This window comes from Frieseomelitta varia, unplaced genomic scaffold (assembly GCF_011392965.1).
Source record: "Frieseomelitta varia isolate USP_RPSP 00005682 unplaced genomic scaffold, Fvar_1.2 scaffold_753, whole genome shotgun sequence".
In the NCBI taxonomy this organism is placed as follows: domain Eukaryota; kingdom Metazoa; phylum Arthropoda; class Insecta; order Hymenoptera; family Apidae; genus Frieseomelitta; species Frieseomelitta varia.
Window position 1 is genome coordinate 28,375 of NW_025110538.1, and position 6,063 is coordinate 34,437.

Below are 6,063 nucleotides of genomic sequence, written 5' to 3' on the forward strand. Positions count from 1 at the left end.
GTCTTGATGCAACGAGACGGCGAGTAGAAATTGTCTCTCAAAAATTAGTTTAAATTGAGTTAAAACTAAAGTCATTTTTTCCACTTCTCTCTTGACGTGCCCGAAACAAGGATTTGATATAAAGCTGCGCATAGTGAATATGTTCTTCAATGTAAATGAACAAATAAATTACAGCGAGAAAAAAAAACATAATTTTTAAAGGTACGAGTCACTTGACATCTAACTCTTTCGTAACGCAGAATATTCCACAGTATAACGCCACTGTCGTAGTCAGATGAAATCGGACTTAAGCGACTGCAAGAACTTGAATGCCAGCTCGAAGCGCCAATATTGAATTTTCTGCTTAAAATGTAGTTGAACATCTTGAGCAGATGTTGTAAACGGATGGGGATTACTGAATGCGGAAAACTGGAAACAGTGAAAACACTGAATTGGGACATAGCTGTAGCTTTGATTCTGTAAAATGATGAACGTTTGAATCTAGAACAAACAAATGATTGTGCCAAAAAGGCAAACGGAGTGGGATGAATTTTAGATGCTCGAGCTTAATTTCTTTTTTTTTTATTTCGTCGGAGAAGGAGATCAAAAGGATGAGCTCGAATCAGAAACGTCGTTATCTCCAAATGTCAAAAATATTTTCTACAACGAAATCATCGGGGTCACTTTTTAGCTAGCGCATCATCAGTCTTGTTTTATCAACTTCGCCAAAATCGAGAAATTTTCTGATGTTTGCCTAGTAAAGGATCGTCAAGATGTCTCATCTTGCTCGCGTAATGCATCAGTTATTTAATAACGCTCGACAAACACCATAAATAATCACGCGCTCAGCTCGCAATCCTATAAACGTCTGCTCATATTTCCTCTGGTCAGGAAGCAATCAGACGCGACGCGACGTAAGGAGAAGAACAGGATAGAAAAGGAAGAAGGGACGAGCAACACGAATATAAGAGGGTGAAACATAGAAAGACGAGAAAGAGAGACGGAGAAAGTGAGAGAAAGAAAGAAAAAAAAAAGGAAAATATTGCTGGCAAAGGTCCCGACGTGCGTCGGTACTTTAACCGTGCAAACAGAAGAAACGAGCGAAGGGATAGTTGCGAGTAATAAATATTGCTTTTTCTTTTGGGGATCATTAAGTTGAGAACAGACGGTGGCAGAAAATTAATTTACTAAAAGTATCGGCGGACTCGTCGCAGCCTCGTCGGCAAAAAAAGAAAAAAAAAAAAAAAAAAACGGCCGGCGAAAGAACTTTAATGGCGAAATAATGGGGGTCTTAAAAGTTGGACGATGGCCAGTGACATCTTGTTCGATCTCTGAATCGTCGTCTCTCGCCCGTCGTAATTCCGCTCACGCTACGCTTCTCCAGAGTTGTTGTTTGCTCCTCTTCATTTAATTTATCGTACAAAATACGTGGTTTAATGAACCTCTATTGCACACTGCTGTCAAACACTTGAGACAAACAAATTCTTTTAGCGCGTGAATTGAAAGTCCGATCATTATATTGGAGTTGGACTTATAAATATATATTCAGGTATCTATGATTTACGCTCATGTTAAATGGAACATGAATGGCAAGGAGCAAATATTTTATTTGGTGACAAAGATATTTTATAACCGAAGTAGTTATATATATATATATATATTGCGTGGAACAGTATTTCTGGATTTAATTAAATCTGTTATAATGCTAATGGAAGATTCATGTACACAGTACTTTCCACGCAATAACGACAAAGAGAAGTTTAACGAAACAACTTTTAGTGGCCATTGTTCCAGCTAAAGATAGCGACTTTCATATTCTTAGGGATACAATGCGTTTGCTACGCAATCAAGTTTCAATGTCTGATTACAGTCTTAATAATGGTGGAGCATAACTTTTTTTTTTTTTTGTTTTGTTTTTGTAGCACACGCTACATTTAGGACGCTATATAATTATTGGAATCTTTGCAATATTCGTGTAACGAGACAATGGGTTCCCTCTCTTCACCGTTCCAGATGATAGCGTCGCTGGGATCGAATAAAGCAAAGGGCCACGTTCGCAGCTCGAACGTTTAATTGTCATCGGAAACGCAATTCCGTAACGCGCAGCACTAATCAACTCCCGCGGCGCGGATAAAGCTTTAATGAGATTGCGAACGTAGCGGGAGGAAAGAGGAAGGGCGGCGGAGAGAATAGAGAGACGAGCGGACAGACGAGCGCGGCAAATTTTCTTCGACGGTGACAAATAAATACAGCTGCAGCTTAGGTTAAGAAGCTTCAGACAGCCGTACAGCCGTTTCACTACGGACAACCGGATTCTTGATTGCACGTAACGGACAAATGAAGCGAGGGGAGAGTAGCTGAAAACAAGATGAACGACTCGGCGCGTTAACACCGTGCGGTCCCTTCTTCAAGCTGAGTTAATCCATTTGCGCGAGTAAATCAGTTAACTGAAATTCGGTTATATTTCCTAATCGATACGATGGATTAAGCTGGCTCGTTGCTGGCTCTATGCCTTTCTCCGAGTCTGTCTTCGACGCTCTTGTATTTCAAAAGTGACACAGTCGCGATAATTCAATTTTTGTGTTAAAGAGAAGTTGGAGAAGGAAAATGGAAAATGACGAAAATAATGTTTAATCGTTGTTTCCTGATGTCTATTTCTTCTGCCAATATCGTACAATAATTGGTAAATAATTTTTTCTGCAAGCTTACAGATACGTGTACAATTTTCCTGAAAAGCGGTTTAAATTGCTACAAAGAAAAAATCTTGTATCCAGTATTTCAGAGATACTTTGAAATTAAACGATTCTCGTGATATTGCCACGTGTGATAAATCAACTATCGTTGGGAATTATAAATATTCGAAGAAAATGTAAATTTATAACGATTCGCGGGAAACTTGGCGAGCAAAGTTAGCGACGAAAATTCAAGTGGTGGAGCGCGCAAGTGTCGCGTCAAGGAAAGTCCCGAACAAGTGAAGCTGAGCTCGAACAAAATTTTCTACTCTAGCCGTCGAAATCCCTCGTGGCGACGGTAAAATTTCTGCTTTTGCTACAATACTCCCTTCCCGCCACCATTTCTCCAATATTCTAATTCGAGGCACGTTCGACGTTTCAGGTACAACGTTTCAAGCTGCCGTGCATATACAACATATCCGCGTTGGCTCTCTACCTCTACACGCCTCCCTCCCACCAACCATTGGACATTCAACGTGGTGACGAACTCACGCGCACGACTACGACACCTACCGATTAAGCGAATTGACCGGCTGTCTGATATATTGGAAGTTAAAAGGGTAATTGCGGGTGGCGTTGCTCTCACATATTGAGTCGAGTGTTGTCTGAGTGGAAGATTGGAGCGGGCCCGAGGATAGGGCCGAGCGTGTGATCCAATTATGATGTAACGAACGCGTCGTTACTCGGAACACGCTCGATAACGAGACGCCGAGTATAGGCTTTGAACCGTGGTCAGACATCAAACGTTCTTTTCTGTCGAGACCCGACCACTTCGTTAAGACTTGTCCTTCCCTGCTGCCTCGACGATCGCGCGCTCCACGTTTAAGAGTAAGAAGAGCGGAGTCACGCAACTTATCAACCGCCTCGGAGCGAAGGTAAGACGTTCAAGTCGATTTTCTTGTTCTTTTTTTTTCCTTTTTTTTTTAGAATCAAGACGTGAGAAGCAAATTTCACAAATTTAAGCTGTCGTTAAGACGGAATATTTCATTGTATTCAATTACGATAATTTTCCCGAGAGGGAATGTCACTCTTCATTGATATAATAGCAACTGTGATATTTTGAAACCATGAAACAACAACTTTTTCCTACCGACGCAAATTATCCATAGCACAGTCTCAGATTAGACTAGATTTATAATTTTCTTAACAATTGTCGAGTTACGATAAGCCGAGTTTATTCGTTGGGAACACATTGGGTCGTAAGAAGCACGCGTGCGCATGCCTAGAACGAAAGGGGAAGGAACAACTCGAAGAACTCTAATAAAAATCTGACACCTTGACCCTCTGTGATTCTCGAAAGAACGACATAAAGGGACATAAAGCGTGCGTAACCCGACGCGTAACACGGACTCTCGTTACTTAAAATTGAATCTTACTTCGAGAGTCAATTTTACTACGAGAAAAAAAAAGTACTCCTGTAAACAAAACGAAGAATGTTTCTCACACTTTGTTTATAATGTTTACGATTAAACAGTTAATTTCCTTTAAACTCTGATCAACGTGCTAGTAATGGACAATTGCTCGAGCATTAAAGAACATATAATAAATCAAAATTTGACTGTCGGGTTATTAATAGCCAATTAAGCACGGCTACATTGAAATTATTATCTTAATTGGCCTATTATCGCGCTCATAGGATCGTGGAATTATGTACGTAACGTAATGCCACGATCACCTGATCTGCAAATCAGTGCACTTAATTTATTTAACACTGTCAAGCCCCGAGTCTAACGAAAGTGGTGATCTCAAAGATTGGACGCGTGTTATAAATATTCAAGGCAATATGCCACGGCGGAAAGATCGAAACGTTATCCCGAACTTTCCTAAAAGGAATCCCCGGAACTCGCGCGTTCGATGACCTCGCATCGTTCGCAGCCGCCATGGAGAAACGGAAATCTCGTTTCGCGCAATGCTCTCTGAATATTAATCGCGCTGCATAACAAGGAAACATGGCGGTGAAAAAATTACTCACAGTTTACAAACCGCGGGAACGATCGTTGAACGCTTGGCAAATAATTGGCCAATACTAATGGTTTCTAAAGGTGCAGGTAAAATTACAATTTAGCATTGTCGAAACGTGAGAACGAAGTCGAGTATAATTGTAGCTCTGAATTCTTTCGAGTTCAATATTGATACATGAAGGATGATAGCTAGACATTTTAGATTGCTTTGGTTCGCTATTTGAAATATTATATTATATATATTATATTTATTATATTATATTATTATAATAATATATAATATAGTATATAATAATAATAAATAATATTTATATTATTTATAATATTTATAATAATAATATTATAAATATTATAAATAATAATATTATTATTAATTTACAGTCGCTCGTATTTAGTTTATGTATCGTAACGCAGTATAAAGACGATAAGAAAAAAAGACAGAATGTGTTAAAGGCTTGAAATTAATATCTGTTTTTGCAGTAGTAGTTGCAAATTTCAGATTAATATCTGTGGAACTGATTTTATTTTTATATAAATCGGATATGAATCACCAAATACAAACCAAGTCGTATAATCTATAAAAAAATGTATGCATGTAGGACTCATGTAAAATGATATTTTTAACATAAATTGCAAATAACGCAGTACTAATCAGTCAACGGTACGTAAAGACGAAAACGTTTGTTCCTAAAATCATTGTCGTACCACGGTTCGAGGAACCGACATAAGGGCTGATTCGTAGGGGAAACGTTCATGGTCAATGACTCTCATTAAGCGGGATGAGGTAGCAGATGAATCTTTATAAACTTAAACGGACTCCGCAGTCTTGCGTTTCCGTGACAGTTGAACATGAGAAGCAACAGGGGCTAATGTCAGTCGCGACGTTATAAAATGTGACACCAGGCAGCTGCAGCGCGCGCTTGGTAATACAATCCCGCGTAAATCCTGTCTCCTCTTCTTCCACGCCCTGTACCAGTTTCCGTGGTTTATTGCTATCCGCCGTCGCGTTAAAAGGAAACAGACTGCGAGGATGAAGTTACTTGGACATCGAACCCTTTACGATTATACGTAGTCATTAAATCTAGCGTTAATCTAGAGCGTGAAGCGCCCCTTCTCTGCTGTATCATAATGGCGAACAATTTAATGATATACATGGTCCAAAAGGTGATATATTTGATCCAAAAAGGTTGGATGATCAAATGTCGATCGGCGATTAAAAGAGTTTGGAAGTTTCAAGGAATATCATCACAATGGAAGAAATTTAGATTAATTTAAATGAAGAAGAGGAAATATAATATAAATATTTTAAATATCTTTTTAAATATAATATAATATAAATATTTTAAATATCTTTTTAAATATAATATAAATATTTTAAATATCATTAAAAG